At 52.1% G+C, this 23,438-nt stretch overlaps 1 protein-coding gene and 1 non-coding gene across 2 annotated transcripts in view; one reads left to right on the forward strand and one right to left on the reverse strand.

The window, feature by feature from the left end:
• Nucleotides 1-23,438, reverse strand: part of LRRC20 (leucine rich repeat containing 20) — a 73,124-nt gene that overhangs the window by 44,114 nt on the left and 5,572 nt on the right. The window lies entirely within an intron of this gene.
• Nucleotides 22,562-22,664, forward strand: LOC130022761 (U6 spliceosomal RNA). Its single transcript, XR_008792298.1, has one exon. It is a non-coding gene; the product is annotated as a U6 spliceosomal RNA (small nuclear RNA).

Here is a 23,438-nt window from a genome sequence, read left to right on the forward strand (position 1 = left end):
CGGGTTGGACACGTGCAAGGCAAACGCCTTACCTGCTGTGCTATTGCTCCAGCCCCATCAAATGATACTTTTTTCTTTTTTTTTTTTTGCTTTTTGGGTCACACCCAACAATGCACAGGGGTTACTCCTGGCTCTGCACTCAGGAATTACCCCTGGTGGCGCTCAAGGGGCCATATGGGTTGCTGGGAATCGAACCCGGGTCGGCCACGTGCAAGGCAAATGCCCTACCCGCTGTGCTACTGCTCCAGCCCCATCAAATGATACCTTTTTTTTTTTTTTTTGCTTTTTGGGTCACACCCGGCGATGCTCAGGGGTCACTCCTGGCTCTGAACTCAGGAGTTACTCCTGGCAGTGCTCAGGGGACCATATGGGATGCTGGGAATCAAACCCGGGTCGGCCACATGCAAGGCAAACGCCCTACCCACCGTGCTATCGCTCCGGCCCTCAAAATGATACTTTAAGGGAGAAAATATAATTAGTATTATAAACATACCTCTCCTGGGACCAAATCAATAGTACAGCAGGTAGAGCGCTTGTCATGCAGCTTTAATCCTCGGCATCCCAAATGGTACCCCGTGCACTGCCATGTACTCATGAGTGCAGAGCCAGGAACATCCCCTGAGCATGTCTGGGGGTGGCCCCCAAACAAGCAAAGGAACTTATGTCTCCTGCTACATGTTGCTAAACAGTTTTACAGAATGTCTGTGATAATTTACGTATGTTTGATCCAACAAGAAAGAATCCTCCTTGATTAGCGGAAATGGTGTCCTTGCTCCCAATGAGACAATAATGAGCCTTCATGGTACTTAATCATGATTATGTTTCATGGCTAATTTAGCATCCATAATTCCTGCGTGGAAACCTGCTGGTGTCTCTTGCTACTCTCTATCCAGGATTCAGCATGCCCCTCTGCCCACCTCCCAACTGTCAGCAGAGCTCTCTACAGAGTATTATCAATTCAACCATGTCTGTATATTGTTTTTCTTGTTTAGTAGTTCAGGTTACAGCACTTAGGGTTTTGCTTTTAAAGCAGAATAAATAGTTTTTCTTTAAAGCAGAATGAAGTACATGCTGCAATTTCAAATAGGTAAGAACAAAACACATGCCTCGGAAGGAAGAAAGGAAAGAGCCAGAATGAGACAACGATTTCCGAGGATTTGCGTAATGCATTTATGAAAAAATTGAAGTATCGGTACTGTTTACTTAAAAACACTTTTAGTATATATAGTGAAACTTCAGCTCTAAAATGGAACAGGGAGGCCTGGCGCGATAGTGCAGCAGGGAGGAAACCTGCCCTGCATGTGGCGATCGACATGGGCTTGGTCCCCGGCATCCCATAGGGTCCCCTGAGCCCTGGCAGGAGTGATTCTGGAGTGCAGAGACAGGAGGAAAAACTGAGCACCGCTGGGTATTGCCCCAAAGCTAAATGCAACAAAATAAAGTCTGGGGGTGTTGTTTGATTTTGGTGGGTAGTGCCCCTGGCAGTGCTCAAGTCTTCTCGCCAGCTTGGAGCTCAGGGGCCATGCGACTTGAGGGAGGTGCTGAATCCTCACTACGGCCGGGCTGGGGAAAGAGAGTCTATGTCAAGCCTATCAGTGGGACAGAGGATCTTCGTTCTTCATATGTCACCTCCAGCTCTCAGGAACTTCCTCTCCAGATGAAATTTTGAGGGGGAACCCTTGACCCGCTGTACCCATCTCTGGGAAAGAGAAGCCTCTTGGGCAGAGCTGAGGCAAAGACTGGGCCTGTGAACAGTCAGCAGTGTTTTTTAGAAGTCACAGCCAAGACGTGGCAGGGGCCTGGGCCCACTGTGGAAGGTCAGTGAGAGGCTGTGACCGCCCCAGACGCCGGCCAACCAGAGGTCCCACCACCCCTCAGCTCCCTGCCTCCGTCCTGGCCCACTGGCTCTGCTGGTCTCCCCGCTCCCAGAAGGGACAGCAAAGACAGCCAGGGAGAGGGGCACGTGGTGCCTAGGATACTGGCTGATGAGAACGGACCCAGGGAGGCCTCTGCAGACATAAGCTGAAGCCGGCAGGTGCCGAACTATTCAGCCTGCAGTCCCCCCGGCATGCCGTCTACGTTGCCCTGCTTAGGAACATCTGAATTAGGTGGTCTCCAGCCTCTGACTCTCTTGCTCCTGGTGTCCACAGGCCAGTCTCAAACCAACAATCGGCAGGTCATGCAGAAGACCAAAAAACGGGCCCTGTTGGGCTGAAGCAGCCGTAGAGTGGGTCAGGGTTTGCCTTGCATGCAGCTGGCCTGGGTTCAACTCCTGGCATTCCATATGGTCACCCAAGCACCGCCAGGAGTGATCCCTGAGCTCAGAGCCAGGAGTAAGCCCTGTGCACTATCAGGTGTGGCCCCCAAACCCCAGAAATGAGTCCTGGGTGAGAGGCATGTGAGAGTGGACCCTTGAGGTGGCCAGGGGCCGGGTCTGGAGAGCGGCAGCGCACATGTCAGATGTGGACCAGTGGCTGGCCACAGAATGCTCTGGAACAGTGGCCCACCTACACGCCCATCTGCAGGGCTGCGCACAGGGCACTTGGCAGAGGAGGAGGTGGACACAGTCAACACAGGCTGACCTCTATGGTGGGGGGGGGCAGCTCGGCTGGCCACCAATGCCCAGCTACAGGCTGAGGCGTAGAAGCCAGCCCAGAGAACTGGAGAGCTGAATTCAGCATTAGAATCCAGAAAACCCATGCAGCAGGTTGAGAACGGTCCCTTCTGGTGCTTAAAGGCGAGGAGAGACTTCTCAGAAGCCCAGGCTGGGGACAGTGCTGAGCAGGAGACCTCTTGACCACTGTGTGAGGCCCTGGGTTCCACCTCCAGCACTACAGAAGAATCAAAGAAAGGATGTTTTGTTTTGGAAGCTACCCCCGGTGCTCAGGGGATACTCCTGGCTCTACATTCAGGAATGACTCCTGGGGGACTCAGGGGACTATATGGGGTGCTGGGGATTGAACGCAGGTAGTCTGCAGGCAAGGCAAGCGCCTTACACGCTGCGCTATCAAAAAAATGCCATAGAACTTAGAGTGTTTAACTTGAAAGTTTAAGTTTTTGACTTCAAACTTGAGTGCCAACGGTGCGGAGTGCCAGAAGTGATCCTCCAGCACAGAGCCAGGGGCAGTCCCTCAGCACCCTTGGATGTGGTCCCCCCAGTCCCGCCAGGAGTGATTCCTGAGTGCAAAGCCAGGAGTAACACCTGAGCACTTCGGAGGGTGGCCCCCAAACAAACAAACAAAAAATAAAAGAAATATCTAAACATTTAGGACGCAAGAGCGATAGTCCAGTGAGGAGGGTGCTTGCCTTACAGCTGGTCTTTCCAGTTTCCATCCCTGGTGTCCCATAAGGTCCTCCAAGCCCTACCAGGAGGACTATTGAGCAGAGAAAGGAGTGAGCCCTGAGCACAGGCTGAGTGTGACCTCAAAAAAAAAAACCCGAATTTTTTTAACTTAAAATTTAAAAAGAAATAAAAATAATAAAATTTAAAAAATAAGCCCGGAGAGATAGAACAGCAGGCTGGGCATTTCCTTGCACACAATCAATTCAAGTTCAGTTCCAGGCATCCCAAATACTCCTCCACGTCCACCAGGAGTGTGGCACCCCCGCCTCCCCCAAATTAAAAGGAAACCTTTATTTGTAGTTACAGGATAAGCACCTTAGGAGATCAGCCCAGAGGAAGTTCACATATCACCCTGGCACATCCCAGTCTATACTCGCCCCTCCCTAAAAACTCTCAGCATCCCAGTGAAATTTGCTTCTTAGAGACCTTGCAGGTAAGGGTGTTTGCCCATTTGTCTGAAGGGGAAGGGGATGAGTCCATGTTCATCTCAGGTTGTTGGCCCCTCAATAAACCTCCTCTTCTCCCATCAACTCTTCTTCTTCTTCCTTTTTTTTTTTTTGCTTTTTGGGTCAGGTTGGGTTGGAGCGATGATAGCACAGTAGGTAGGGCATTTGCCTTGCACGTGGCCAACCTGGGTTGGCCTCTGTACCGATCCCTCTGTACCTCTAGGAGAGCCCAGCAAGCTACCAAGAGTATCACGCCTGCATGGCAGAGCCTGGCAAGCTCCCCGTGGTGCATCCAATATGCCAAAAACAGAAACAAGTCTCACAATGGAGACAGTGCTTTTTGGGTCGCACCCAGCGATGCACAGGGGTTCCTCCTGGCTCATGCACTCAGGAATTACTCTGTGCTCAGGGGGCCATAAGGGATGCTGGGAATCGAACCCAGGTTGGTCGTGTGCAAGGCAAACGCCCTCCCCGCTGTGCTATCGCTCCAGCCCCTCATCAACTCTTCTTGAGCACGGACCTCCAAGCGGCGGGCACATGAGCCCAGGAGAGGTTGTAGCTTGAGAGCGGAGAGAAGAATGGTGAGGAGAGGACTGGCTCAGCCCACCGCTTTGCTGAGCTGGGGCTTCCCGGTGCTGTTCTGCACAGCTCAGGGGCTCCGCTGTTTTGTGCTGGGGTGCCAGTGCTAGCATTCAACGTGATTGGGCCAGGAAGGGAGGCGCAGTTACAAGGCTTTGCGGGGAGCCAGGCCCTAAAACAAAGGAAACGTTTAAGGAGCAATTACCCTAAAACGTCAGATGATTGAGAAAACTCGTGGGAGAAAACCCTTCTCTCTCAGTGCCTGTCTTTGAAATGCAAATACCCCAGCAGGTAACTAAAGATCGGCCCACACAGACTAGGAAAAAAAAAGAGGGGGAAATTTTCCTTCTGTACTGGAACTTGTTATTGTATTGCGTAAACTTAACTCAATTTGGCAATTCAACTGTTTGCAATTTGGACCCAACTGTTACTTGATCAGTGATTTCTGGATTTTTATTCAATATTGACTCATGGTTGACCTTTGCAACAAACGCCACGGAGTCGGAGTCCTTGCATCAACGTGAATACTTTTCTACTTCTTAGGGTGTCGCCAAAATTAATTTGTAAAAGAGATCTATTTATGGGGCTGGAGAGACAGTACAAAGGCAGAGGTCAACTGGGACTAGACCCCAGGCATCCCATATGGCGCCCCGAGTATTGCCAGGAGTGATTCCTGAGAGCAGAGCCAGGAGTAACCTCTCAGCATCCCATAAGGTCCCCTGAGCACTCCCCCAAAATCTAGTTTTTTAAAAAAATAAACTTACTTTAGTTATTGTGACGTAGGCAGGTAGATAGGGAAAGGCCCTTTGCAATGAAACAAAGTTTCCTGGAAGAAGAATTCTAGGAATGACCCACCTTACGGATACAGAAAACAAAGGCCTGATAAGACCATCCGCAGACAGGATATAGGCCTCCCCTTGAAATTCCTCTTTTTGGACCTCCCTGGTAACCTCCTTAGCAACGGGACATTTACCTGGGAAGAAGCCCCATGTGGGGGCAGGTTGGAGGAACCCTATAAAGGCCACCTGGAACAAAGGAAGCGCGCGCATTAGCTGCCCGAGCCCATGTGCTGCTTGCGCCCACGTGGCCGAGCACATGTGGTTCCCGAGCACATGTGTTGCCCGCATCTCCCCTCTTGAGATGTGTACTTTCATGCTTTCGTGTCTAGCTTTTCTCTCTCTCTCTCTCTCTCTCTCTCTCTCTCTCTCTCTCTCTCTCTCTCTCTCGCCCTCCGCACCTAAAAATCCTCCAAATAAAATCTATTTGTTTCACTGCTTGTCTACTCCTGAAATTCCTTTCTGTGAGGCGAGACAAGAACCCAGCAACCCTGGTTCTGAGTGGCAGAGGCGGGTAGGGAGAAAGTGACCGTCTTTCTCCTCCCCGCTTCACATAAGTCACCCGTGGGGTCACCGACATCAATTGCTGTTTGGTTTCTGGCAGAGAAACAGGTTTTTATGTACTTAAGTAAAACTAAAAGTTTTCTTTCGGTTTCATGGACAAAGTTTTCTCAGACCCACTGTTCTCTCTCTCTCTCTCTCTCTCTCTCTCTCTCTCTCTCTCTCTCTCCCTCCCCCCCTCCCTCTCTCCCTCTCTCTCTCTCTCTCCCTCCCTCCTTCCCTCTCCTGTTTAGTCTGTCTAGAATACAGATTTTGTGTTTATTAGGGGCTTCATCTCCCCATAATTCCACAATCAGCAGGGTGGATAAAAGGGACAACAAATGCATACCTATGAACCAGCAGATAAAATGACTTAATAGTTAAAACCACCTTGGGCTGGGTGGACTCAAGTTTTGTGGACTAAGGGAGTGGAAGGAAGACTTAAATACCTTTGAATGATCAACCAATAACAGAGCCAGACTCGGGCCCAAATATCCAATCACATAAGCATATGGCGGCACCTCTGCCACCCCTGGCCTGCTGCTGCGACACAGGGGTCCGACCATGCCACACAACTGTCACTGCCGTACTTCACAAGAAGGCGACCAGCAGGACCAGTGATGACCTTTACTCCGGAATGAGGAGAAATGACTTGATCACACTGGATCCTGCCGACCGGTAGCAAGTGGGATCTACTGAGATGCACCAGGCAGCACTCAGGGCAGCGAGGGAGGAGAGAAGGCAGGATCCTGGTCTGGGACGTGCTGGCCCATGTCTACCTCCTCACACCGGACAGAGCCCAGTGGGGTTCTCAAGCTGTCGCTCCTGCTCTCCTGATTTCTACAGCAGAGTCACTGGGTCACTACTACCTGGTCCCGTCCATCTGTAGGCTGGAAGGCTGTTTCAGCACAGAAAGAATTCATTTATGAAATTCACGCGGCTGGCCTTAAGGGACAGCCCACACACTGTCCTTAACAAACCCCGTTGGAGCAATAGCACAGTAGGAAGGGTATTTGCCTTGCATGCAGCAGACCCGGGTTCGATCCTCGGCATCCCATATGGTCCCCTGAGCACTGCCAGGAGGAATTCCTGAGTGCAGAGCTAGGAGTGACCCCTGAGTATCGCCAGGTATGCCCCAAAGAGCAAACAAACAAACAAACCAAAAAAACCTGACATCTCTAACGAGAAAGTCTGGTCTCCGGGACATTACTGCCTCAAAAGGGGCATCTGTGCCATTGTGCCATTACGTGGAGTGCTTGTACCTGTGGGTTGGCTGCACTCATCACACACACACACACACACACACACACCCTGCGGGTCTTTGTCCACCAGTGGTTCGGATCATGGGGTTTCAGGAATCCCTGCCAGAATTGGTGCTTTTTCTTTGTTTTGCTTCTTTGGGGGCTATACCTGGCGATGCCCAGGCGTTGCTCCTGGCTCTGCACTCAGGAATCGCTCCTGACAGTGTTTGTGGAACCAAGTGGGGTGCTGGGGATAGAGCCCGGTTTGATGTGTACAAGGCAAACGCTCTCCCCGTTATAGTATTGTTCTGGCCCTCTGCTTTCTCAAGCTTGTGCCTCTCTTGCGACTGTGGCATCTTCCCCAGTGTAGCCGCACACCCACCCAAGGAGACGCCCCATGCTTGTGGCGCCCCCTGCTGACGGCTTAAGGCACCTGTGGAAGATGGGGGGTGAGAAACTGGCTAGAGCGGACTGCTGTGGGGGAGATCAGAGATGCTCACTCAGAAGATGGGACGGCCCTGGAGCTCCCTGAGAGCGAGGAGCCAGGCCCAGGCCATCGAGCCGCCTCCTCCCTGTCCTCTCCTCAGGCGGAAACTTTCCTGCGTCCAGAAGCGGCCCAAGGGCCACAACCCTGAGATTCGACTCTGGCTTTCAGCACCAGAAGGATAACGTGCTCCTGATCCCAGTGAAGCCTCTCCACAAACTCTCTTTTGTTGGTTGGTTTTTGTTTTGGAGGCCACATCTGGCTGTGCTCAAGAATCACTCATGGCGGGGGCTGAAGAGACCATATATGGTTCCAGGGACTGAGCCCAGGTCGGCTGCATGTAAGGCAAGTGCCCTTTCCACCGCGCCATCTCTCCATAAATGTTTCTTTTTTTGTTTTGTTTTTGTTTTTGGCCTTGCTCAGGGGTTACTCCTGGCTCTGCACTCAGGAGTTACTCCTGGCGGTGCTGAGGGGACCATAGGGGATGCTGGGAATCGAACCCGGGTCGACCACGTGCAAGGCAAACGCCCTACCCGCTGTGCTATCACTCCAGCCCCCACCACAAACTTTTTGTCTTTTCTTTTTGGGCCACACCTGCCAGTGCTCAGGGGTTACTCCTGGCCCTGTGCTCAGGAATCACTCCTGGAGTGCTTGGGGGACCATATGGGATGCTGGGGATCAAACCCGGGTTTCCTAGGTGCAAGGCACGCACCCTCCCCACTGTACTATCCCTCCAGACCCTCCAAAAATCCTTAAGCTTAGGAAGCTGAGTTCCCTGCTGTCTGTGGCCACCAAAACCAAGCTCTCCAGTAGGTCCTCCTACCTATCAAGACGACCACCATACTTCTGGGGAGACTGGCTGGTGCCTAAGTTTCCCCGGCCCTGGGTCCCAGGAGCCAGTTCACCAATGGATGCAACTAAGAAAGGGACCCTCCACCTGGGCTGCAGCAGTCCTCAGAGCCAGGGAGGGCCTCAATGCAGGGGCCCACTGTCCAGGAGTGCTCAGAGCTGAGTCCAGGGCACAGGGCAATAGTACTGTGGGAAGACTCTGCTGTGGCAGAGAGCACTGCACCCTGCGGCTGAGCGAGCAGATCACAGAGAGAGCGTTACTGAATCAATCGAGAAGTAGAGCCAGGGGGCCCGAAGGTCTCCTTCAATTCAATAAAGCAAACATAATGACCATCATACATAGTTTATACTATGCCAGGCCTAGTGCTGGGCACTTACAACCACACACACACACACACACACACACACACACACACTTAAATATTTTTAAATTTTGTTATTGGGGGGCCATGCTCACCCATGTCAGGGTCTACCCCCAGCTCTGTACTCAAGGGTCACTTCCCTTGAGGAAGTGGTGCTCAAAGAACCAGATGCGGTTTCCGGGGATCAAACCAGGGTAATGCAAACTAGGCACTTTAACCCCTGACCTATCTCTCGGGTTCTAAATGAGTTTTAATTGAGGTATCAGGTTCCAATAGACTCAAAATCACTGTTATTGTACCCAAAGCACTTCTGCATCCATCCCTCCACCGGTACCTCAAGATCCTTCCTCCCTTACTCTCCTTAGCTCCCAGTTCCATTGATCATGTCTTGGTATCTGTTTCCTAAATACATATATTAGTTCGTTGAATTCCTGTAACAACTCTGAGTGTCTCTCCTAGGAAGAAAAGGAGGCCCACGATGCTGAGAGGGTGGAGGCGGAAGAATTGAAATTCCAGGAAGGGGATCGACTTGTCCCAGATGGCCCAGGGCATGCCCCAATTTTCACACTCAAAATCCCACATCCTGGGGGAACCTTCATTAGCCAGAGGTGTTAGGACAGGTGCTCGGGCTACAGCTGCCGGGTGAGAGAAGAGTGGGAAAGTGTGGGGGGCAGGGGGTGGGCCAGGCGGTGGCCACGGGCTGTGCAAAGCTCAGGGGTTCTCTCTGGGACCCCACCTCCGAGCTCTGCTTCCTCCTCCAGCTCCGGACCCTCCTGCTTGTGCAGGCTCCAGCACCGGCCCCACTTCCCATGATGTCCGGAGATCCCCCTGGGGGTGGGGGATGGAGGGACAGTGATGATGACGATGGGCTGCTTCAGCGGCCCCTCCGCCAGCAACAAGGTGGCAGCTGGCCTCGAGTCCTACTTCCCCAGCCCCCTGGGCCGCCACAATAGCAGAGACACCGAGGAAGCGTGTTAATAAGCCTCCGACTTCTAATTTATTCTAAGAGTAATGATCCTCCGACTTCTATTTATTCTATTAAGAAGGCCAAACTGCATGTCCCCAAGCCTCTAATTAGGGCAGCGCTCTGTTAATGGGGAAGCTTTTTATTGTGCACACGCATGGGCCTCTCATTAAAGGCTATCTCATTAATTCTACCGAATGCCTGGTGAAAAGGAATGGGGAGGGCAGAACCAGGGCAATGCAAACAGTCACGAAGCCAGCAGAGAGCTCTGCGAGGTCAGAGGGGCCGGGCTGGGCTTGCAGTGTTCAAGGAAACCTACAACCTTGATCAACGCCTATGGAGATGACGTGCCCAGTGCAGGATCCTAAAGGGGACTGAAGCGGGTCACGGAGCCCTGCCAGCCAAGTCACAGGGCCAGAAGAGCGCTTCCATGACTCAGGCTGGCACAGGGCTCTCAGGCTGACAACTGTCCCCAGCCTGCCCCACACCTGCCTTCACTCTTGTCTTCTAACACTTTCATAACAAACAAACAAACAAAAAACACTGTCCTCTCACGCCCTACCGAGGTCACCAGTCGCTCCCCGCGAGCGGCTCTCCAGCACAGCCACGGCCCCAGAAGCACAAGGACTTAATGCAGAACCCGGCAGCTTGGAGCAGAAAAGTGAACGGACTATGCGTTGATCCAGGCCATCAAGTCTGCCGGAGGGGAAAGGGTGTTGCCCCATTCGCCCTCTCCTCTCTGGAAAGAAAGATGGCGGCCACATGGGAGCCTTGTGGACAGCAGGTATGAGCCGGGAGTGTGGGGGCGACTAAAACCTCATGGGAAGGGGGGCGTTTCGCTCCGCCCTTCACGCCCTACCGAGGCCACCGGTTGCCCCCCGCGAGCAGCTCTCCAGCACGGCCACGACTCCAGAACAGAGAAACCAATTTCTTAACTATCTGACTTTCAGTAGAAATACTTCCAGGGTCAATAGGTAAAATAGCAGAAATCCAAAACCAACATTTAATTCTTGAACCCAGCTGTAGAAAGCAAATCACTTCACAATGCTTTTTCAGCATGTCTGATTTGGGGGGGGGGGTAAACTCTAAATAATAGTGGTGAATCTTTTATTGAAACAATGAATCTAATCAAAGCAGATAGAGTGTTAACTAGAATTCATCTGCCCCACAGGGACTGGGAGGGGTGGGGGGTGGGGTTTTATTGGGGTTCTTCATGGTAAAAAATAAGTATTGGTAAAGGGAAATGTGTTTGATATTTGCATGACTGAGACATAAACCTGAAAGCTTTGTAACCTTTCCCACAGTGATTCAATAAATAAATTTAAAAAAAAAAAACAAAAAACCACTGTCCTCCTGTTGTTCGTCGTTTTGCTCGAGCAGGCCCAGTGACCTCTCCATTTTGAGACTTGTTGTTACTGTGTTTGGCACATCGAATACGTCACAGGGAGCTTGCCAGACTCTGCTGTGTGGGCGAGATACTCTCGGTAGCTTGCTGGGGTCTCCGAGAGGGGTGGAGGAATCAAACCTGGCTCGGCCGGGCTGGCTGCACACAAGGCAAACGCCCTACTGCTGTGCTATAGGTTGTTAGATGTCATCCATTCTCTCCAAACTTTCTATAAGAACCATCTATAGACGCTCGTCCTGGGTCCCTCCCCAAGATTCTGCTTCAGTTTCTGGGACAGAGCCAGGAAATCTTAACAAGGGTCACCAGGGAACTCTTATTAATAAGGAAATCTGGGGAACGCCAAGCAATGCAACCTCCCGGCTCAGGCCTGAGCTCCCTCCATGCCACCGCCGGAGGGCACAGTTCTCCTTGAATTCCTCCCTGGACGTGCAGCTCACCTCCCCTTCTACGGAATCAATGGTCCTCAAATCCTTTGATTTGATGACCCACATGGTAACTGCTTCCTGCCTCTGGGATCAAGCGGGATACATCTTCCCCCTCTGTCCTCTTAGCATGTACCAGGATAAAACTAATGGCTTTTCTCCAGCCAAAACGTACCAGAACCTCCAGCTCCCGTAGTCTCAGACGTTTTGAAGGAGAGACACTCAGCCTCTGGCCCAGTCAGACATCCTCCTGTGCACGTCTTCTGTCTCAGACACATGCCAGCAATGCCCCTCCACTGACCTACAAACTGATTTGTCCTCACTTCTGCCCCGGAAGCTCATTCAAGAGCTTAGTTCAGGAAGTGTTCAGGGCTTACTCCTACCTCTGTGCCAAGGGATCGCTCCTGGTGGTGCTCAGGGGGGCATAGAGGGTGCCAAGGCTCGAACTTGAGCTGGTCGCGTGCAAATTAAGTTCCCTATCCCTGCACTCTCTCTCTCTCTCCAGCCCTAGGCCCGCCCACTGGATGGAGAAGAGAGTGAATTTGGAGAGTTTGCTCAAGGGATCTCATCGTTTCAAGGCATGTGGCCTGTCCAAAGGCACCCAAAGAACGAATTAACATTTATAAGGTGCTTCCTGTGTATGAGGGACTGGTCCCTGCTCCATCCTGTGCTCGGGGTCCTTACAGAGGAGAATGAACACTTTTAGCACAGACTCTGCTTTTAGAGAAAAGAGCTGGCATTCAGAGCCCACCCCATAGCTCATGCTGCCAGCCTGCCACGGGCAACTCCCGCAGATGGGCAGCTATCACAAACAAAGCAGTGGTTTGCTGGTCTGCAGCCCAGTCAAATGCTAGGCTCAGAGCTAATTTCTCCAAGTGAGCGACCTCCCTCCAGCTGCCATGGAGGACCAGGGCTGGGCGGGGGAGGGGGGGTGTCACTGACCACACACAGAATTACGCTAAGAGCACTAGAGATGCATGGGGCCAGAGACTGAGTCTAGTTTAACTCCTCCTGAGCAGAGGCTTAGTTCAGTCTCCTCGAAAGATTCTAACATGCGGCCTGGGTGTTAGCCTAACTGTTGGGTACCCGCACTTCACAACCCACACTGTGCAAACAGCTCCCGAGGGGCGTCTGCAAAAGCCACAGGAGGCCACAGGTCTGCACGCAGGCTGAAACTCTGCACTTCCAACAGGCGGGTGGCAAGGCACACTCAGTAGGTACGCGCTGATCCTGGGGTATACCACTCGAGCAGCCCTCAGACTCCTTAGACACACACACACACCCCACCCCACAGACGTGCAGAATCCAAAGCCTGGAGTGCAGGTCGTCTGTGCTTTGCCAGCTCTGACCTAGAGGGTTGTTTGGTTTCGGAGTGGCTGGCCCAGAGCGAGGCCTCCTGCCAGCGGTGGCTCTGGGGGCTGACAGATAACGCTAATGGAACAGTAATGACAGGATCTCACACTTCCCCAGCGGTGGCTGCCCCGGCCTTCACATTTATTCGCAAATGGAAAGTCATTTTACCTTGCACACGCTCCCAGCTCCCCTCAGGTCAAGCCGACTGGAGACAGACAGAGACGCAGGCTCTCCTGTTGCCCGTGTCCCTGGCCAGCCTCGGTGTGGAAGCAGCCCTGGCCCCTCGGCTCTCGCCCACGGGGTCTCAGGAACCTCGTCTCCCCTTCTGTAAAGTAAGGTCTAGACTGGAAGTTCCCAAATTATTTGCCCTACTGCCCCCTTTACAGAGAAAAAAAAAATCACGCAGCATCCCCCCGCCCCATGAAAACCATCCTTCTTTAAGCAAACAGCCCCTCCATCATTCCAGCACCCCCAGGAGGCAGTATCAACCGCTTAGTAAACTGGTTTCCATGATGAGTTTGGAAAGGAGAAATCTCAACTAGACTGGACATTTTGTGTTTCTGGACCTATGTCCCTACTAATTTTTTTTTTTAACCAGAGCCCTTGTCATAGACGAGAAGCATTCATACAATTTGGAATCACTAGAACATGCCAGAACATGTACTCTAAGGAGATCACTCTGAAGTCAGAGAAGCTGGGGGCCTACGTTTCACACTGCTGGTGAGTATAGAGCCAGGATTCGGGTTCAAAATGCCCAAATCCAGGGCAGTGACTGTGATTTCAGAACCCCCTTCCTGGAACCAGTCATGGCCAGGCCAAATGCACAGATACGCTCATCGCTTCCGTTGTGCCTGAGCCTATTCCAGAAACACATCACAACGTCCCTCTGTCAGGTTGGCAGAACTAAGTTCTTCCCTACTTCCTCACTGTGAAAACTAAGGGACACTGGATAAACAAATGGGATGTCATTCAAACCCCAGGTAGTCTATCTCACCCCTAGATAGCTCAGTTTGGTCAGGTAAGAATGAAGATGAAGGACAGTGGAGCTACAGTACAGAGAGGAGGGCACCTGCCATGCATGCGGCTAATGAGGTCAATCCCTGGCACCCCAGAACACTGCCAAGAGTGACAGTTGAGCACAGTGCCAGGAGTGATCCCTGAGCACCTTTGGATGTGGCCCAAAATCAAACAAACAAATGAAGATGTAAATAAAAATGAGATTTAGGGGCCAAGGAGACAACTCAAAGGGCTGGAGCATAGTTCTGGCATATGGAAGCTCCATATTTGATCCTCATACCTGTGGTCTCCCCAGCACAACTAGGTGAATCCTTGGTGCCCCCTCTGGGGCGTCTTCATGCCCCCCAAAATCAAGAGATAGTATATGAATGAGACTAAGAATAGAAATAAGAGAAAGTGGAGGTTCAATTCCTAGCACCCCATATAGTCCCCTGAGCACTGCCAGGAGTAATTCCTGAGTGCAGAGTCAGAAGTAACCTCTGAGCATCACAGGATGTGCCCAAAGCAAACACACAAAAAAGAAATAAGGGAAAGTGTGTGAAGGCCTAAGAACTGTGGAGCTGGACGTGCAAAAAAGTGGGCTCAGATCTCTACCTAACACCATGTACAAAAGTAAGATCAAAATGGATTAAAGACCTCAACATCAGACCGGAATCTATAAGGTACATTGAAGACAACGTTGGCAAAACCCTCCACGACATTGAAGCTAAAGGTATCTTCAAAGGTGACACACCACTGGCCAAGCAAGTGAAAACAGAGATACACAGATAAAAGGGACTATCTTAAACTAAGAAGCTTCTGCACCTCCAAAGAAACAGTGACCAAAATACAAAGACAGTCTACAGAATGGGAAAGGATATTCGCCCAATACCCATCTGACAAGAGGTTGATATCAAGGATATACAAAGCACTGGTTGAACTCCACAAGAAGAAAACATCCATCCCCATCAAAAATGGGGCGATGATGGGGGTATGGTGCTGCCAGCAGGTCAATCTGTACCTGTGAGGCGAGTGCATCAGGAGCCTGATGGTGTCTTCAGACTTCCAGTTACCCCAAAATTGCTGCTGTGCCTTTGGCCAGAGCCCAAAAACTTGGAGCAAAGTTTACCAAGAAAGTAAACGGCCAAAAGTTAGGGATGTGGGAAACACACCCACAAACTACCTCCGGCTCAGCTATATAATTGGAGGCATGGCCTCTCTGGTTCCTGATTGAACTGCTTAATGGCCTTGATCCCAGAAACTCAGAAACAAATCTCGAAACCCAACGGCTTTTGGCAGAAATGCGTCCGGACTACGCAGTAGGTTACTATTGCCAGGACACCCCAGGTGGGAAAGGGCATTGTCACTCCACCTGCTTCCCCCTGGTGGCCTGGTGGCCGCCATCCTCCAGAGACCACTGGACAGTCAGGTTTGGGCCCACAGTGACAAGACACACAGGGCCTCATGGGATGGGGGTGGAGCCGGGCCTGTCCTCCCCACCTCAATGAGACCCCAAGTCATTGCCCACGAACGGCCTCTCTGGCTCCTGATCAAGCTGCTTAATGGCCATGATCCCAGAGACTCAGAAACAAATCTCGAAACCCACCGGCTTTTGGCAGAAATGCGTCTGGACTCCACAGTAGATTACTGTTGCTGGGACACCCCAGGGGGGAAAGGCTGTTGTCCCTCTGACTGCTCCCCCTTGGCGGCTCAGTGGCTATCATCCTCCAGAGGCCATTGGACAGTCCGGCTTGGGCCCGCAGTGACAAAACTTGTTGGGCCTCACAGGATGGGGGTGGAGCCGGTCCTGTCCTCCCCACTCCAACAAGACCCCAAGTCATCGCCCACGAGCGGCCTCTCTGGCTCCTGATCAAGCTGCTTAACAGCCATGATTCCAGAGACTCAGAAACAAATCTCGAAACCCAGCGGCTTTTGGCAGAAATGCGTCTGGACCACGCAGTAGGTTACTGTCGCCGGGACACCCCAAAGGGGAAAGGGTGTTGTCCCTCCGCCTGCTTCCCCCAGGTGGCTCGGTGGCCGCCATCCTCCAGAGACCATTGGACAGTGAGGTTTGGGCCCACAGTGACGAGACATTTTGGGCCTCACGGGATGGGGGTGGAGCCGGTCCTTTCCTCCCCACCCCAACGAGACCCCAAGTCATCGCCCACGAATGGCCTCTCTGGCTCCTGATCAAGCTGCTTAACGGCCATGATCCCAGAGACTCAGGAGCAAATCTCAGAACCCAGCAGGTTTTGGCAGAAATCCCTCCAGATTTAAGCGTTAAAATTTCGGAATTTCAAAATCACGCAGCCACTACTGCAGCCACGCAACATCATATGTTATTCATAACCAGCAATAGAAAACAAATTGTCTACAGTTGCCTTTTCAGCAGATCTGAGTGTTGGGGTAAAATCTCAAATAATAATGGTGGGTCTGGTGTCAAAATATTGAATGTGATCAAAGTAGAGAGAGAGTAATGTGGAAATCATCTGCCCCACAGGTAGGGGGAGGGTGTGGGATGGGGGTATACTGAGGTTGTTGGGGGTGGAGAATGGGCACTGGTGAAGGTATGGGTGTTTCACTGTATGACCGAGACTAGACCCGAAAGTTTTGTAACTGCTCTCACTGTGATTCAATAAATAAAATTATAAAAAAATGGGGGAAAATGGGGCGATGAACAGAAATTTTCTCAAGAAATTCGAATGGCAAAAAGGCACATGAGAAAATGCTCTACATCATTAATCATCAGGGAGACGCAGATCAAAACAACAATGGGATATCTTCTCACACCACAGAGACTGTCCCACATCCAAAAGAACAAAAGCAACCGGTGTTGGCGCGGATGTGGGGAGAAAGGGACCCTCCTTCACTGCTGGTGGGAATGCCAACTGGTTCTGCCCTTCTGGAAAACAGTATGGACGATTCTCAAAAAATTAGAAACTGAGCTCCCACTTGACCCAGCAATACCACTCCTGGGAATATATCCCGGAGAGGCAAATGACAAAGCACAGTCGAAATGGCATCTGGCACTTCTATGTTGATTGCTGCACTGTTCACAATAGCCAAAATTTGGAAAAAAATCCGAGTACCTGAGAACAGATGACTGGTTAAAGAAACTTTGGTACATCTACACAATGGAATACTATGCAGCTGTTAGAAAAGATGAAGTCATGAAATTTACATACAAGTGGTTCTACATGGAAAGTATCATGCTAAGTGAAATGAGCCAGAAAGAGAGGGACAGACATAGAAAGACCGCACTCATCTGGGGAATATATAGTAACGGAATGAGAGTCAAACATCCAAGAAGAGTTGAGATAAGTACCAGGAGGTCTGCTCCAGGGTTTGGAAGCCAGCAGCACTTGTTGGGGGAAAGGCAGCTCAGACAGAGTGAGCAAAAGGGAATGCCCTGCCACAGAGGCAGGGTGAGGTGGGCGGATGGGGTGTGGAGGTGTGGGGGCTACTACGATCACTGGTGGTAGAGAATAGCCACTGGTGGAGGGATGGGCACTCGATCATTGTACGACTGAAACCCAAGCATGAAAGTCTGTAAGTCTGCAACTGTACCTCATGGTGTTTCACTAACAAAAAAATAAAAAAGAACTGTGGAGCTGGGAGAGATGGGCTCACATTAAGAGAATGAAAGAAGATATACTTTCTTGGAACAGGAAAACGAAAATTGATAAGAACAGCCAGCACTGTGTGTGTCGGAGAAGATCAAACTCCCAGTACATGCACGACTCTGCGAGTGAGGGACTGGCTGCTGGGACAAGAAGCAAACCTGGAAAGAGCCGACAGCAGTGCCCGGATGCTGCCTACCCCCCATGCTGGGAGCACAGAGCAGAAGCACAGCAGGCCAGTCTGGCCCAGGGTCGGGCCACGCGTCAGGGCACCAGGGACCAGCGCATGCTCACAGGGCTGTTCGCACACAGCTGCGAACAGCTCCCTCTCTACCCTGCCATGCTCAGGGCAGACTCCTGCTTCTGCGCTCAGGGATACTTCTAGCTGGCTCTGGGGACTACTCTGGGTGCTGGGGGACAAGCCTGAGTCAGTCACCTGCTGGACTACCACTCAAACCCCGCTAACCTGCTCCAGGCAAGTCAAGGGCAAAGGAACCCGGGTAGGCACCCTCCTGACAAACCCCTGACCCAGAGACAGTGACGTTAGGGTCTTCCCAGAGACTCTGTGCCACTTCCCTCCCAATCTCCGGAGCTACCTCGCCCAAAGCAGGGCCCAGCTGGAGAGCAAAGGCATCAGAGTGCACGGCAGAAGTTCGAGTCCCCTAAGATCTCATCGGGACTCGAAGAGAACATGGTCATTAGCGCTGGGAAGATGAACATTGGGTCTTCTGGTCCCCTCAAGAACATGTTACCCCATAAAAGAAGTCAGTCCCTGAAGGCCATTCATCCTACAATTCCATTGACAGGAAGCGTGGAGGGTCTCGAATCCATCGAGAAGCAGATCACAGAAGCTGGGGGAAGGCGCAAACAGGGGGTGAGTGGGTCCTTCACATCAGGGGTTCCTTTGGGGTGAGGCTCAAACCTGGTGCTGGTCACTCGGCCTCAGAACACTAAAGCCACAGAATGTTACGCTTCGAGACAGGGTTTGTGCTGGTGTGTGAATTATTCTCAACTTAAACAAAGGAAGGGTGAAAGTGGCTCTGAGCAAGGATGAAGCGTACAATAAAGGGCTCGGCGTGGCGTGCATCTGGCCGGCGGCCAGCTCACGGTTCCACCACAGAGACCGTGTTTGTACTTGAGAACTCGTAAGACGGATGCCTGGCAGGAACTCCCTCCGACCTTCTCTCCATGAGGCAACAGCTGTGTGTTACTGTGGAAACGGCCACTCGCAGAAATGGCCCCTCCTTGTTCTTGGCAAGTAAAACCGCCTTCAAGAAGACAGGGCTGGAGCAATACGACAGTGGGTAGGGCATCTGCCTTGCCCACAACTGACTGGGATTCAATTCCTAGATTCCATATGGTCTTGGGGCCTGCCAGAAATGATCCCCAGGAATAAGCCCCTGAGTTCTCCCCAACTCTCCCGACCCCCCCCCCCAAAAAAAACGGGCAATAGGCTTTGGCTCATGGGAAAGCACTTGCCTTGCAACTGTGAGGCTCTGGGTTCAACTCCTGGCACCGTCAAACAAACAAAAACAAAAGTGGGGGGGGGCGGAGCGATAGCACAGCTGGAAGGGCGATTGCCTTGCACACAGTCGACCTGGGTTCGATCCTGGGCATCCCATATGGTCCCCCAAGCACTGCCAGGAGTAATTCCTGAGTGCAGAGCCAGGACTAAGCATCGCTGGGTGTGACCCAAAAAGTAAAAAAAAAAAAGTGGGTTGGGGAACTGGCTCAAAGGGCCCCACGTTTGATCCCAATACCATATAGCTGTCTCCTGGCTCTGCCCTCACAGATCATGCTTGGTGGGCGCAGGGGATCATATGGGATGCTGGGGGTCAAACCCAGTTCGGCCATGTGCCAGGCACACACTCTACCTGCTGTAAACATTGCTCCAGCCCCCAAATAAAGACATTTTGAAATAATAAACAGAGTGAAACATAACCGCCACTTGTCCACGGCCCTCACTCACTCCTGTCCTCACTGAATGTCACCACTCGCAGCCAGGGATCCCTGCCCAAGTCTGTTCTGCTGGGGGCCCATCTGGGTCTCAGGGCCAGTAACTAATGTGTGTGTCTCATCCTTACTGGCAAGGGCAGGCACTATGGTGGCGGGCCTGTTACCTACAACACTGATAGACGAGTTCATGCCAGCAGAGGGGCGAGCTGAGAGCACAGGCTGACCAGCACTGTGGCCTCACAGAACCCTGTCTTCCCCTCCTCGAGCAGGGTGGACACCCCGCCCACCAGAGGCCACCACTCACCCAACAAACACCTCCGGAGCACCAGCAGATGCCAACAGAGTCGGGGGATGGCACGTCCCTGACTTCCTCTTTTGGGAGGGGGGCAGAGAGGAGCAGCAAAAAAAACTGACACAGACCCCAGGACGGCCTCACGCAGACATCCCGTCCTTCCCCAGATAAAACCATGTCCTGGAAGAGCAGGAAACGGAGGCAGGGCAGGGAGACTCTCACTTAGGGTGGCCGAGGAGGGATTCCTGGAGGAAGCGCATTTAACTGAGAAAAGAATAAAAAGACAGGTTGGGGAGATCGCTCAGAGGGCTGAGCACACGCTTTGCAAGTAGGGATTTTGCAGGCAAGGTTCGCTCTCCAGTACCACATGGTTTCCGAGCACTGTGGGGAGAACAACCAGCAAGCTTTTGGCCAAGTAAAAAAACTCTTTTTCCAGTTTTTGCTGAGCCCCCCACCCCCACCTCCAGCAAAACAGAAAGAATAAAAAGCACCGGGTCTGCAAGTATCTTAACGAAGGACAATCCAGGCAGAGACATGGTTCAGTACCGATGACAGCAGCCCAATGGGACGCCCGCGGGAGCAGGGCGAGCTCCGTGACCAGCCCCCACCCGCCTCTCCTTCATCCTCCACAGTGTGCACCTCAGTCTGACACGCACAGTGACTGCTGCTGCCTTGCTGGAACGAACTTGACACAATGAGGGATTCTGGTGACAAATTGGAACACAACAAGCGTCTTCATCTTAGTGAAATACAGTCGGCTGAGACTAGACAGGTGACAATTAAGGAAGGATTAAATTCAGCACTTTCCAGAGAATCAGAGCCGCTGCCACAGCTGTCTCAGGGCAAACCCCACTCCGGGCTGGGTCGGGGTGCCAGGGGCTCCAGCAGGTGTCTGTCACCCGCTCCATCCCCAGCCACACCCCCAGCCTGCACAGCCACTTTTGGCTCTGAAAGCACCAGCTTTGCCTATACCGCCCAGCCCAGCCTCGCTGAGTCCCTCCCTCACCCGCCTCCCGGGCAGGCTAACTCTTTCAGACTCAAGCAGAAGGCTTTAGAGACTGCGAAATTATCCATCTGGTTAATTCTCCGAAGCAGAACCTTTCCATTCTTCTGACAGTTCCTTCTTGAAGCTGAATAAGTATCCACGTGGTTGCAAATTTTTTTCCTTCTTCCTTTCAAAAACGCTGTTCTAAGTGCCAGTGACTTAAAGGATAGTCAGGTGCCCTGGGGGCTGGGGGTGCGGCAGGGGCTGTTGAAGCAGTTTCTTGGCGTATCAGCTGATCTGTGTTGACTGGAGTGAGGATGGGCAGATGGGTCAAAGGACTGGAGTATACGCTCTGCATGAGGGAAGCCAGGGTTTGATCACTGGCACTGCATGGTCCCTCAAACACCACTGAGAGCTTGCAAGACCCATTGGGTGGCATGACCAAAAATGGAAGGAAGGAGGGAGGGAGGGGAGGGCAGAATGAAGGGGGGAGGGGAGAGGAGGAGAACGAAGAGGAGGGCAGCAAGATGGAGAAAGGCGGAGAAGGGTGCAACAGGGAAAAAGAGGGGAGTGTATGGGAGAGAGGAGGGGAGGGGAAGAAAAGGAGGGAAGGGGGGAGGAGGGGAGAAGACAGGTGGGGAGGGGATGGGAGGGAAGGGGAAGGACCCGAACAGCCCGGACCTCCTCAAGTCTGCTGCCTTCCGACAGGCTCCAGACTGCACAACTGCCCCCACCCCCACTCCATCACGTCTCCTCTGGTGTGTCCCTGGGGACATGGTTCTGCCACACCTGCCTGGCAGCACCACTGGCCTGGTGGCACCAGGCACAAGGCCAGCAGCTGGAGGGTGCAAGCTCCAGAGCACTGGTCCAGGGCAGGGGGAGCAACGGTTGCCAGGGGCCATCTGAAGCTCAGGATGGGGACTCACAGACGGACGCTACCCATCAAAAGACACAGAGCGGTGGAGTTCAGGCCCAATTCAATCAGCCTAATCAATGGCTGAATAAATAGCAATAAAAAGACACAGAGCAGCCGTTGCAAAGGAGAGAAGGACAACAGCAAGGAGCTGGGAACGCCGGCCCCACCCAGGGAAATACCAACACCCCGAGGAGAAAAGCCTCCAACAAGGGCTAGGGGTGAGATGACCGATACGTCCTGACTCCAGGACCCCTATCACAGAGACCTATTGACCAGGGCCACATGCAGCAGGGCACTGCATGTGCGTGCGTGTGTGGGAGCGCGCTCAAAAGGAACTGGGGCAGTCTCCTGGTACCCCGAGAAAGGAGCCGCAGAATCGGGCACCAAGAGGTCGGCAGTGATGCTGAGGCAGGAAGGACAGAGCTAAGCCCCAGTACACGCTGCAGTGATTTCAGATGGTATCTCTATTGCCAGGCTCTTCCGTAGGGGTGTGACTAAGGCAAGTGACCCATCCATCAGCCAGAATGTCAAAGCAGGACGGGAGCTGGACTTGAGGGGAAGTCCTTGTCAGTGGGGGGGGGGGGGGGGGGGGGTCGCGAGCACCTTCAAACAGCCGGATCCAGCAGCTGTCATTGATGGGCCAGCAAGGGCGCCACCTGCTGGTGACTATGGAGGAAGGCACTGAGCCACAGCGCAGGTGAATCCCAGGAGAGAGCAAATGGCTTCAGTAGCCTTGGCCTCTCCCTACATCATTCCAGGGTCCAGTTCAGGGGCCCAGTGCCCTGAGGTAGGTCATGTTCATTCACACAGTCATATTCTCTTTTCCTCCCTCTCTCTCCCTCTCTCTTTCCTTCTCTCTCTCTCTCTCTCTCTCTCTCTGTGTCTCACACACGCACACACAGAGCTTGACCAAACACCTTCCCCTGAAGTCACCCGAAGGAGGTTCTATATTAGGTTCTATATTTAGTACATGTTCGCTTCGGCAGCACATGTACTAAAATTGGAACGACACAGAAGATTAGCATGGCCCCTGAGCAAGGATGACACGCAAATTCGTGGAGCGTTCCATTTAAAAAAAAAAAAAGAAGAAGAAATAATCAGTCAGTGATTCTCAAAGTCCAAGGCAGTGCTGAGGGCCAGGGAGACCAGGGTGGAAGCTCATGCGTTGCAGGCAGGAACCCGGGGTTCAATGCCCACACTGCATGGTCCCTCAAGCACCAACAGGGAGTGATGCTCCCCCCAAAAAAGGAGAAAAAGTTCAACTTTTCAATGTGCAAAAACTCTGAAAAGACAGATGTCAAATAAGCACCTGGAAATTTCGTTGTTCCAGTTATGAGTAGCCCTCCCTAGTCATTAGAGAAGAAAAGTGAAAGCAACAGTGACAGTGACACACTCACCCAGGAGAGAGGGAACCTCTCCGTCTCGCTGTGGGACAGTGTGGGGGTTTCTCCCATGGTTAAACACGTGTGATACATACAGTCCAGCAATCCTTGGAGAAATTCAGTCACTGGTACCACCCCACACATGAGTGCAAGATCCCCAAGGCTCTGCTCTCTGGGGTCCCTGGAAGGCTGTGACACAGGTATTTTCCAGAACAGCACAGCCAAAGGTAAAACCCTGGTGTGAACATCACAATGAAAAAGCCTTTTTAGGAGGGATGGGTGTTTGATTATTGTGTGATTGTAACCCAAACATGAAAGCCTGTAACCATCTCATGGTGATTCAATAAAATTGAAAAAATAAAAAAAGAGAGACAAAGAATGCTGGCAATACATAGTACATTAAAAAAAAGGAAAAAAGCCTATGAACACCACAGCCAAGTTTAAATTGTGTACATCCTCCACTGAGC

The sequence above is a fragment of the Sorex fumeus genome, unplaced genomic scaffold, assembly GCF_029834395.1.
Source record: "Sorex fumeus unplaced genomic scaffold, SorFum_2.1 ptg000020l, whole genome shotgun sequence".
Lineage (NCBI taxonomy): Eukaryota > Metazoa > Chordata > Mammalia > Eulipotyphla > Soricidae > Sorex > Sorex fumeus.